The sequence below is a fragment of the Diaphorina citri genome, unplaced genomic scaffold, assembly GCF_000475195.1.
Source record: "Diaphorina citri unplaced genomic scaffold, Diaci psyllid genome assembly version 1.1 scaffold705, whole genome shotgun sequence".
Taxonomy (NCBI): Eukaryota; Metazoa; Arthropoda; class Insecta; order Hemiptera; family Psyllidae; genus Diaphorina; species Diaphorina citri.
In genome coordinates, this window is record NW_007378138.1 from 89968 (window position 1) to 103193 (window position 13226).

Consider the following 13226-nt stretch of genomic DNA (forward strand, 5'->3'; position numbering starts at 1 on the left):
AGAGAGAGAGAGAAAGGAAACTGAACAGAACGGAAAACACGTCTTCAATCTAAAATGGCTATTTATATGTATAGTTCGGGATGATAATAATAAGTTCCGGACATTGTGTAGGAGTAGGAGCCTCATAAGAGAAAGAAAGAGGAGAGAGAAAGAGAAAGAGAGAGAGAGAGAAAGAGGGAGGGAAACCTTGAAAACAAAGGGATTTGTAAACGAACATGAGTGAGAGGAGAAACCTTGTCAGTACAATATCAAAAAATTTCAGCAAAGAAAAAGAAAAAATGTTTTCCTCACTTCAGCAATACTGTATTTTTCTAATGGTTTATAGCTTTACAGTATTTTTTTTATTATTTTTTTTTTTTTTTAAAGAGGTTTGACAGAGGGAACTTTAACTGCTATGGTCTTATCGTCCCGAAATCGAAGAGAGAAGGAAGACAGGATAGGAGAAAGCCAGCCGTTCCCAGAACGAACATTATCCCATCAGGATAAAATCCGCCCCGGGCGGGAATCGAACCCGCGGCCTAGCGCTTACAACGCAGACGCACTACCAACTAAGCTAACTAGGCTGGCGCTTTATAGTAAAACAAGTGATACTCCTAAGAATCCCTGAGTGACCACGAATACGAACTAGTAACAGCAGTAGTGCTGAGAACCCCTAGTGAAAACATAAAATTTTATCGGCCGGAAAAAAATGGAATGGCCTCGATGAAAATTTAAAAATGTCATATGCATCTGCATTTCAAATGCAGTCTTTAATATGCATTTAAAATGCATTCGCTTACAGCGGAAAAACTCTTGGCCTTGACTTTTAAACAAAGTTGTTAGGAATGCATGCTGATAGCACGACGGCAGAGTGTCGATTTTCTCGACACAAAATAATGCTGAATAAATTAACACCTGAAACTGTTTTGACCTACTTATGGTAGGTATGAAATTTAAACTACCTACCTAAGTAAAAAAAAAATGGTAGGGATGAAGCTATGAAGGTTTTAAAATAGCGGTAGTGCTCCGCATCTCCAAGTCAAAATTTAAATGAGCTACCCAAGTTTAAAAAAGCCAGTCTATAGTTCAATTGAAAGGGAGCGCGCCTGCCTTGTACGCGCTACGTCGTGGGTGTAAATTTCCGCGCGGGGCGGATTTCAGAGGTGAACACACGATATTTTTTGTTCTCGGAACGTCTAGCTTTCTCCTGTCCTGTCTTCCTTCTCTCCCCTCCCCCAGAAAAAAAAAAAAAAAAAAAAAAAAAAAAAAAACTTGGTAGGGATGAAGCTATGAAAGTTTTAAAATAGCGGTAGTGCTCCGCATCGCCAAGTCAAAATTTAAATGAGCTACCCAAGTTTAAAAGCCAGTCTACAGTTCAATTGAAAGGGAGCGCGTCTGCCTTGTACGCGCTACGTCGTGGGTTAAATTTCCGCGCGGGGCGGATTTCATAGGTGAAGACACGATAATTTTGTTCTCGGAACGTCTAGCTTTCTCCTGTCCTGTCGTCCTTCTCTCTGCGCTTTCGGAACGATGAGATCTTGGCAGTTACCTACAATATGTCAAATTATGAGATACGTATAGGTATATTATTTATAGAAGTTGTGAGATCCCATCAAGATAATGCTCTTACTCAAATAGGTTGGTGGGTATAAATTCAAATAGAGGCCTTATGGAATATTCTACCATAGTACGAAAGCTTTCTGTCTAAATGAAATCATAACACACATGCCAGCATCCAGCTAGTGAACGTAATATGCTGTCAATTCAGTCAAATTATGGGTGAAGGAAAGAGGAAGAGAGGGGAAGAAGAAAGAGTGGGGAAGCGGAAGGAAAGCAGAAGGAAGAGGGAGGAAGAAAGTAGAACGATAAAGAAGGAGAAAGGGGAAGAAAGGAGTAGGGAGGGAGAATAGGAGAAAGGGAGGAAGAAGGAGGATATAAGGAGAGAGGAACAAGAAATCAGGAGAGAGAGAGAAGGACGGAGAAAGAACCCCCTTTCTTGGCAAGTAGGAAGGAGCAAGAAGGGACAGAGAAATGAGGAGGAGAAAGAAGGGAGGTTAGAAAGGAAGAATGAAGGAGGAGAGAAGAAGACAAATTTTGAGCTGAAGAATAATAATATTATGTAGAGTAATTTCGGAGGAGGGGGAGAAGAAGAAGAAAAAAGAAGAAGAAGAAAAAGAAGAAGAACAAGAAGGAAAAGAAGAAGAGGAAGAAGAAGAAAAAGAAGAGGAAGAAGAAAAAGAAGAAGAAGAATTGAATTGAATTGAAACATGGTAACATTTTATTTTTACAATTAATAATAAACATAATACATCTCCTAAGCTAATGTAATTGCATTGTACTTCAAGATACAAATACTATATGTTGAATATCATTATTGTATGACGGTTAAATTTAATGAAAAAATACTAAAATAGCGTGCCTCGGTAGCGTAGTGGTCAAGACGCTCGCCTGGTAAACAGGAGGGCGTGGGCTAGAAGAAGAGGAAGAACAAGAAGAAGAAGAAGAAGAAAAAAGAAGAAGAAGAACGGAGAAAGGGGGAAAGGAGAGTGATAGGAGCAAGCAAAGAAGGAGAAGGTAGAAATGAAGCAAGAAGAAGAGGAACGCAAGTTCTGGGCTGAAATATGTAGAGCAATTTGTCTCTATCAAATATTGATGCAGAGGTCTAAGCCATGCATAGGACGTACATATTAATAACAAGGTTAAAATGAGGAAATATTTCCCTCATACATCCCAAGCTTTATGGTCGAACGAACGAAGGGGAGCTCGAAGATTTAACCCGACGATTTTTCATTTGGTTTCTTTGTAAATCTGTTTGTTTTTCAACATAATTTTCGAATGGATTTTCCAATTTGATGAAATTTGGCGTTTACACACCTACACCCCTTCCCAATTTGAACCCGGCACCTCCATGTTGAGAGTCAGTGCTCTTGACCACTCGGCCACAGAGGTGGACTAAAAGCATATTTCCCTTCCACCAAATACTAAAATAGTGCAAATTCCCCAGCCTATACAAAAACGGTAAAGTTTGGTTGGAAAATTTCCACCCTGACCTGGATTTGAACCCGGCACCTCCATGTTGAGAGTCAGTGCTCTTGACCACTCGGCCACAGAGGTGGACTAAAAGCATATTTCCTTGTGCAGGCAATTCAAAACACAACTGGTCTGAATTTTCCTTCAATGAAGTCTGAATTTTGAAGTTCACTCAGACTTCCTGCGTTCATCTGCAACATCCTGTCTAGCTTAAAACACGTTAAAAACCTCCGGAGGAAAACTCAAAGTGAAAGCCAAGAGGTTTTGTGCACGACATTTAACCTTTTGCCAGATTTCCTCTTCCCCTATGAACGTTCGTTCTCTTCTCCTTTTGCTCCTCCCTTTCCTTCGCCTAATTATTCTTCTTCCTTCCGTTTTCTTCCCTATTAACTTCTGCTTCTTCTTTTTCGTCGTGTTCTTCTTCTCCTCCTTCGTCTTCTTCTACTTCTCCTCCTCCTCTAATTCATTTTCACTCTTTAGTAGGTGGTGGTTGTAAATATTGAATTAGTTAAAAAATCTCCAGTAAGTGATTGGTGGAACCAGCCATTAGGATTTTTTAATATAACATAATAAATTTCCAGCGCTCGCTGATTCATTTTCCATGTGTATAATACAGTTTTGTTATTTTCTTAGAAGAAAAACAAACTATTAGTTACTCCATAAATTTAATGATAAAAAGTACGAGCTTGACATCCATTTATGTTTTGTTTGTTAATGTTATTTTTATTGTTGACAATTTTGAAAAGTTTACCCTAGTTTTTTTCTTAGATACCTACAGAGTAGTACAGAGTCTACACGGAATGGATCATATCGTTCCGTGCATCTTTCTATAGTGTGTCCAGATCAATATGACAGCAAAAAAATAGGCATTGTTGCCAAACACGTCACATGTGCAATGGTAGAGAATCTCTAAAAGGGGAAGGTATATTGCACAGTGCTTCCTCATTGAACGAACGAAGGGGAGCTCGAAGATTTAATCCGACGATTTTTCATTTGGTTTCTTTGTAAATCTGTTTGTTTTTCAACATAATTTTCGAATGGATTTTCCAATTTGATGAAATTTGGCTATTAGGTACCTACAGAGTAGTACAGAGTCTACACGGAATGGATCATATCGTTCGGTGCATCTTTCTATAGTGTGTCCAGATCAATATGACAGCAAAAAATAGGCATTGTTGCCAAACACGTCACATGTGCAATGGTAGAGAATCTCTAAAAGGGGAAGCTATATTGCACAGAGAAAGCATGCATGGGATTTTTCACGCCGAATCGAATGGTGAAACTTTTAGAACTGTCCGACTTACAGTTGAGAAGTTTAATGTAATAGAAAAGTCGTGTGATGTTCACACCAGATTTTTTGTAGTAAAACATAGGTATGTCGTCGCCAAGGGGGCATTACACTCTGTTTCTGATTATGACGTGAATGAACTGTATGATGAAACAAAGCTAGGTATATTGGTTTTGACAAAATTACGGGGCATTGTTGCCAAACACGTCACATGTGCAATGGTAGAGAATCTCTAAAAGGAGAAGCTATATTGCACAGTGCTTCCTCCGACAGTGAAACAAAGTCAGGTAAGGCATATCGGAAAATTTTGACCAGTTCAGATACCAACGATGTTTCGGTGATCCGTTCCCATTGGGAACTGATCCATTCAACCTGCTAGCATAATGGTGAAAATTTTATTTTGTTTTTCTCGTATCGCCATGAAAAAGCTATCTCGTGAATAATGGACTCAACTTTTTTGCTTACAGTCATCAATTTCATCGTCCTTTGTACTTTGGTAAAAATCTACCATGTATACGGGTGCATAAATATATGTTAAAGTTCAAAGACAAATAAAGAAAGAAAGCTCTCAGCTCCCTTAAGAGACAAACCCAAAAAGAAAAAGAAATAATGTTATAGGCAATAATAAAATTGGGCCTTTTTTCTTCAGCGTATTCAAGGTGGAGCAAGCCTAACCAAGCTTTACAGGACTTGAACATAGTTTGATAAAGCAAAGCACATTCTGAGCACAAATTGAAAGCATATTTTATAAAGTTAAACCACCAAACACTTAAATATTATTAATGCACTTTTCAAAGGAAGCTTCAAAAGTTTCCAAACTCATACCACCAACGCCACCGAGGAAAATCAATTGACTTTGTAGTGGGGGGGGGATATAAAGGGAAATTTCTTCACCTCGAGTGCAAATGAAGATATATTGATGATCAAAGTTCACAAAGTTTGTCCCCGATGGAACTAAAAATTATGCAGAATTTGCCATTCCGTGTCAAAAGCAGGAAATGCAAAACACTACTAGACGTACATAAACAAGGAGGAAATCGAATAATTATAATTGAAGTGGTGGTGGCGGTACTTTTAGAAGTTTCCATCGGGAAGAGAGAGCGTGGAGGAAGTGAGGGAGAGAAGAGAAGGAGCAAAGAGAGGAAAAGGGGAGTGACGAAAGAACTGAAAGATAGACGGAGGGAAATGAGAGGAACGCTATAGAGGAGAGGGAAAGAAAGAAGATAGTAGAAGGGGAGAACAGGCGAGAAGAAATTGTTGACATTGAGGGAAAAGAGAAGAAGGGAAAGGAACTAAGAGAGATAAACAAGAAGAATAAGTCGGAGTTTGAACAGCAATGAAATGACCTTGTTTCCCTTTATGCAAGAACTTTGTTCAATTTTGAAAAACAATACCTTTCAAACTTCCAGACAAACAAAATTGTCTTATTACTCTTTGTTAAAAGTTGACAAGTTGTTGAAATGACTTTGTTTATTTCTCGTCTCTGTTGAGCTACTTTTTTTTAATTTGTCGATCCCGGAAAACTTATTTAATTTATATTATTTATAAGTTGGAGTTATTGTTTTTGGAAATCTTTATTGATAAAACCGAGTCAAGTGCACAGAATTACGAGTATGCTTGTGTTTGTGTATGGAGTTTGTATTCAAAGACAAATTTGAGAATACTTATTTGTTAGGTTTATATTAGACATCCTATGTATTAACATTATTCTTACCGTTTCTATTATTACTGGATACTAGGTATTAATCCGTAATAATAGAAACGGTAAGAATAATGTTAATAATCGAGAATACTTGTCACTTTGAATTTGAATGTTTCTCATATCTCAACAAAAGAATGAAAATGTGACCAGATGTCTTGAGGGCTGGGAAAACAAGGATTCGCAAAACCAGCGAACAAAATGTTGCGAAAAAAAGGCGCATAAGAAAATATACTCCGTGCAAATACCGAGAAGAAAAGTATACCAGAAACACGGTTGGAATTTAAATGAAATAATTATCATAATACTCAAAGTGGGGAAATATAAAAACAGCGGTGAGAATTGAATATAAAACAGCACTAGGAATAAAATAAATAAAGAATAAGCAAATAAAAACGTAATGGAGAAGACGAAGCAAAAAAGAAAGATGTGATATGAAATGAGAACTTGCACAGACATAACAGAAAATGACTGTAAACAGAGGTGTGCGAGTATGAAATTTGTAGAGATACATCTTGTAATAAATTTTCATACGAGTACGTACGTACAATCTTATATTATAAAGAACAAGATCCATTCACTCATTCACATTTCACACACTGATCGCTCTATCTCGAGAACCACAACACCTAGAAAGCTGAAATTTGGTAAATATAAAAACAGCGGTGAGAATTGAATATAAAACAGCACTAGGAATAAAATAAATAAAGAATAAGCAAATAAAAACGTAATGGAGAAGACGAAGCAAAAAAAGAAAGATGTGATATGAAATGAGAACTTGCACAGACATAACAGAAAATGACTGTAAACAGAGGTGTGCGAGTATGAAATTTGTAGAGATATGTACATCTTGTAATAAATTTTCATACGAGTACGTACAATATTCTGTAATTGCATTGTACTTCAAGATACAAATACTATATGTTGAATATCATTATTGTATGACGGTTAAATTTAATGAAAAAATACTAAAATAGCGTGCCTCGGTAGCGTAGTGGTCAAGACGCTCGCCTGGTAAACAGGAGGGCGTGGGCTCGATCCCAGCCGAGGCATGGAATTTTATCCTCATTTATTTGAGATTCTGATCACATAATAATGGAGCTCTAAGGGTTAGGTGGTAGAAAACGCCTCCGGCGTTAACCTCGCCTAGTAGTTACCTTCCACTCAAGAGTCTATTATTTATTATTATTATATTCCACAGGCACGCTCATCTACACTTCCCTCGTGGCTCATCGCGGCGCTAAGACCACATCCCGTATCTGCGATATTGAAATCCTCGCCTACAATCTGCTCCATTTGAACACGGGGTCTCTGCCGTGGACAGCGTATGAACAGCAGCCGGAGAAAGTCCTGGCAATGAAGGAAGAACTCCTGAAAGATCCAGCCAAGTTCTTTACAACCCACTACAAGGAACCTGTACCTGGTAAGCCTATAAAAAAAGGAATTTTCGATTGTGTTAATCATTTAAATGCTTGTCACAAATATCGTTCCCCGATTATAACACCTAGATAAATTTTATGACTTGACCTGGACTCGAACCACCAACCTCCAGATTCAAAGTCCAACGCGTTAACAACTGCACCACTGAGGTTGGTCAGTAAGTCTCTAATTATAAAGAATAAGAAGGAAGTCCATTTTTCAACAAATTAACATAAATAAAATTACTTTCTGAACATGTCTCTGTAAGTACTTGAATACTTTTACTACTTAATGTGTCAGATGTTTTATCGCTACAAAATAAAATTGGGCTTGGTGGCTTCTAAATCTACATTCCATGCTTCATAAAAATTTCCCTTCTTTCATACGTCATTTCCTGAGTATAAGTTTTCAGCAAGCCTTATCTTATTAAAAGAAATTGGTCTCCCTAAAATTCAGACAAAAAATACATATTATATATTTCACAGTTACAAACATTTGTATAGGTACACACTATACACAAGGGGCAGTATATATTTTAGCTACACCTTACATACCTACGTAATCAATAAACTAACGCTATCAAAATGATGATAGGTATGTACACACGATTTTTTTTTCGAAATTTTTTGTAGTGAAACATAGGTATGTCGTCGCCTAGGGGGCATTACACTCTGTTTCTGATTATGACGTGAATGAACTGTATGATGAAACAAAGCTAGGTATATTGGTTTTGACAAAATTACGTTGGTTCCTTCATCTTGGGTTGATGACTCATTGCTGTCACATTGATCTGGATGAACTATAGTAGTCTTGCAGAATAGGTTCTAGCACTTAGCGAAGTAAGGAGGAGGAGGAATAAACAGTAAATACCTATAACCTACTTTCTTGATGTTTGTCTAGGTTTTTTACACAACGGAAAACTGAATTCATAATATTATGTAAATCACAAGAAAGGCTGAACTCACCATGTACCTAATCGAGCAAAATAACAACAGAATGATATAAAAGACCAATTCAGAGCCAAGCTCATTAAAAGAGCGCTTAAAATTTATGATAATAATCATAGATGGGTAAATACCAATGATCGTTAACTTTTAGTTTTCATGAAATAAAATCAAATTAAAATCTACCTAGCAGTCTGCATGTTAAAAATAATTACCTATTAGGTAGGTACCTACAAGAAAGAAAAAGGTGTAAGTTTAAAAATCATTAATAACAAAGTTAGAAAATTTCCATGTAAATTTGAACATTATTTTTAACATTTTGAGAATAGTGTGGGACTCATTTGGGGACAAGGAAAGGACGGGGTTGTTGATAAAAAATTAAATCCACGGGTACCCGGATGTCCCTGATTTTTCAAACTTTTCTACAATGTTCATTTTCATTTAGAAGAAAAAAAAAACTTTTTACATTAACTTTAAACAACTTTGTTTTAGCGTCTGCTTGCCCTTATCTCCCTCTGATGAATTTCTCTTTCGGTGTTTCCTTTTCTATAAAAGTTGGACTAAATTTGGTCAGGCAAGGTCACTATTTATTTATTATATTTTTATTTATGTATTTATTTACCTACTTGTTTATTTGTAGACTGTAGACCCCATGGCATTTGTTACAAATATTTTAGTCTTGGGCATTTTCTCTTAAATAAATAATCGTCAATCTTTATTAAAATTAGCCTGGTTTCTACTCAAATCAATATTCTTATCGCTTTTATTTTTAATATATACCTATTTGTCATTTTTCATTTCTTCATTAATTTTATTTTTCTTCGTTTTAATTTTTTTCCCCGTTTTGTTGAAAAAGTCCTTGGATTACAAATGTTTTCATCATTACTTGGAAACTGAAACTTTTTTCATAAAGGCTTTTTGTTTCAAATACAGATTAAAAACAGATAAAGCTCCGATTTCAATGTTAAACTGTTCAAGCGTCCCCCGTAGCAATTATTTTGTACTTTCAAGCGCAACATAACATTGTAAAGGTTGCTACTCACAATCCTTGGTTATCTAATTCAATTCGGCTCCACCTCTAGGATGTTATTATTTTTTAATGATTAAAGGGACAAGGAAAGGACGGGGTTGTTGATAAAAAAATGAAATCCACGGGTACCCGGATGTCCCTGATTTTTCAAACTTTTCTACAATGTTCATTTTCATTTAGAAGAAGAAAAAAAAAACTTTTTACATTAACTTTAAACAACTTTGTTTTAGCGTCTGCTTGCCCTTATCTCCTCCTGATGAAGTTCTCTTTCGGTGTTTCCTTTTCAATAAAAGTTGGACTAAATTTGGTCAGACAAGGTCACTATTTATTTATTATATTTTTATTTATCTATTTATTTACCTACTTGTTTATTTGTAGACTGTAGACATGGCATTTGTTACAAATATTCTAGTCTTGGGCAAATAATCGTCAATCTTTATTAAAATTAGCCTGGTTTCTACTCAAATCAATATTCTTATCGCTTTTATTTTTAATATACCTAGGTATTTGTCATTTTTCATTTCTTCATTAATTTTATTTTTCTTCGTTTTAATTTTTTCCCCGTTTTGTTGAAAAAGTCCTTGGATTACAAATGTTTTCATCTTTACTTGGAAACTGAAACTTTTTTCATAAAGGCTTTTTGTTTCAAATGCAGATTAAAAACAGATAAAGCTCCGATTACAATTTTAAACTGTTGAAGCGTCCCCCGTAGCAATTATTTTGTACTTTCAAGCGCAACATGACATTGTAAAGGTTGCTACTCACAATCCTTGGTTATCTAATTCAATTCGGCTCCACCTCTAGGATGTTATTATTTTTTAATGATTAAAAAAATATAGAATTCAATGGAGGAATGAAGAAGAGACCTTTGTCCAGTAGTGCACTCCATGTTGTCTGTGATGAAGAAAATAAAAACAAAACCTTGTAAATGTGTGGGTAAGTACCAAGTCATCGGAAAAAGATTTTTTTCGGTAGGAAGGCAGACAATAGAAAGTAACAAAGCTTACCTTCAAACAGAGCTGCTAACTTGGCAAGAAAGAGACCTGAAACACAAAGGAAATGGACACTTATTTTGTATGAATGCCTAGAAATTATTTTGATTATGCAATGTGCAACGCATACAACATAAAGTGTCTCCTATTATTATGTGCTTGTAGTTATCTACCTATGTAGGTATGTAGGTTCAAAATTATTCAAAAAGAAGCACAAGATAACAAGTCGAATGCATCGTTTTTGATGTATGACTGAGGTTAAGCAATTTTACGCGTGATTGGTATTCGAATGGGTGACCGGCCACCTGGATAATCGTGGCTGTTCTAGGACCAACTCAGACTGGGTGAGGTCAATGTGAGGAAAAAACCTCATTAATTTCAGGATGCGAGTGAAACTGAAGTATTTAGATCACTTTGAGGAATCTTTTTAAGACAAAAGAATTATAATAGTCAATGTGAGGCGAAAAAACCTCATTAATTTCAGTATGCGAGTGAAACTGAAGTATTTAGATCACTTTGAGGAATCTTTTTAAGACAAAAGAATTATAATAAGCGAACTTTTTCTTCTCGACTATTATGCAATGTGCAATGCATACACCATAAAATGTCTCCTATTATTATATACTTGTAGTTATCTACCTTATGTATGTAGGTTCAAAATTATTCAAAAAGAAGCACAAGATAACAAGTCAAATGCATCGTTTTTGATGTATGACTGAGGTTAAGCAATTTTACGCGTGATTGGTATTCGAATGGGTGACCGGCCACCTGGATAATCGTATGCACTTTTCAAAGGAAGCTTCAAAAGTTTCCAAACTCATACCACCAACGCCACCGAGGAAAATCAATTGACTTTGTAGTGGGGGGGGGATATAAAGGGAAATTTCTTCACCTCGAGTGCAAATGAAGATATATTGATGATCAAAGTTCACAAAGTTTGTCCCCGATGGAAGTAAAAATTATGCAGAATTTGCCATTCCGTGTCAAAAGCAGGAAATGCAAAACACTACTAGACGTACATAAACAAGGAGGAAATCGAATGGACTGGGTGAAGTCAATGTGAGGAGAAAAAACCTCATTAATTTCAGGATGCGAGTGAAACTGAAGTATTTAGATCACTTTGAGGAATCTTTTTAAGACAAAAGAATTATAATAAGCGAACTTTTTCTTCTCGACTGTCTCGGTTAAAAGCAAAGCATATAATTCCAGGTTTTCTCATAAACTACATTTCTTTTGTATAATTTAAACAAAACAGGAGAGGTTGGAAAAGGAAAAACCATGAAGAAAGTTCATGCAAAACTTTTCTTCTCAGACTCAAAAATTTAATATGAAAATCTTTATTAAAAAATTTAATTATTAAAACAAAAAAATAATAATGAACACCGTAACAATGGGCTGTTGGAGGATTATCTTAGCCCTTTACACATAAAACTTGAAGTTCTCTTGCATTCAGATTACCAGTTGGAGTTACATACCTACATAGATGAAACCATCCTTTATCTAAAACTAGCTCTCTGTAGAATGCTCTGTACCTTCTTTCATACGTCATTTCCTGAGTATAAGTTTTCAGTAAGCCTTATCTTATTAAAAGAAATTGGTCTCCCTAAAATTCAGACAAAAAATACATATTATATGTTTCACAGTTACAAACATTTGTATACACACTATACACAAGGGGCTGTATATATTTTAGCTACACCTTACATACCTACGTAATCAATAAACTAACGCTATCAAAATGATGATATGTACACACGATTTTTTTTTCGACATTTTTACTTTCTATTACCCTTACGTATAGGGGACCTATACAAGGTAATGAGAAAGTATTGCAATCGGTCCAAATTTTCAAAATCGGGAAATGGGTGGAAATATCCGTTTTGGGGTCCCCTGATTCCAATCTCTGATTATGACGTGGATGAACTGTATGATAAAACATAGCTATATTGGTTTTGACAAAATTACGAGTTGAATACAGGGTCTATCGGAAAATTTTGACCAATTCAGATACCAACGATGCTTCGGTGATCCGTTCCCATTGGGAACTGATCCATTCAACCTGCTAGCATAATGGTGAAAATTTTATTTTGTTTTTCTCGTATCGCCATTGGCTCCCAGAGAATCTGAGAAAATCCGGTGTTGATCGTTTCATCGTCTCTCTTATAGTTTGAGTAACAGAAGCTTCCTTTAATTTCATAAAATTTGCTTCACAGCCTACTTTACAATGCACTCTTTTCATTTTTTTCCCAACTTTATCTACTGCCAGCACAGTGTACTCTCATTGCTAGGGAAAGTTCAAAGTTATTCTAATGAATTGTCTGATCGTCGGATTGACCCTATATATATATTTATTTATTTTTTATCATAATTCAATTATCGCTTTGAAAGAGCATGGCTACATCAAACAAAAAACTTGACATGTTGGCCATTGGTACCTACTGCCTGCTGCCTAGTGGCAATGATTTTTTTTTTTTTTTTTTTTTTTTTTTTTTTTATTTTTCACAAAAATTTTTTTTTTTTTTTTTTTTTTTCAATATCAACAGCTGTAGATGTGCTACACGGGTAGATTTTAACTGCAACTTTCCTAACATCCAAGCAGACGAGAAAATAATGGAACGAGAAGAAAAAAAAAGAAACTATACACAATAGTAAAAAAACGGAAAATAAATGCATAGTGTTTTCCTGCTTCTTTTTTTTCGTTACAAAATAAAGAAAACTTGGAAGTACAGAGAGAGAATGATAAAATGAAAGTTGCAAGAGAAGTAATAAAAAAAAGTGAAACAAAATAAAGAAAGAGTTTATAATAAAACAAAACAACTAAACAGAAAAGAAAAAAGGAGATATA

At 35.6% G+C, this 13226-nt stretch overlaps 1 protein-coding gene across 1 annotated transcript in view; it reads right to left on the minus strand.

Annotated features, from left to right (window-relative positions):
- Positions 1-13226, minus strand: part of LOC103511354 (calcitonin gene-related peptide type 1 receptor-like) — a 126533-nt gene that overhangs the window by 70131 nt on the left and 43176 nt on the right. Inside the window, exon 2 of the mRNA XM_026825138.1 lies at positions 10397-10432. The gene's annotated coding sequence lies outside the window, so the exon portion shown is untranslated. The remainder of the gene's footprint in view (positions 1-10396; positions 10433-13226) is intronic.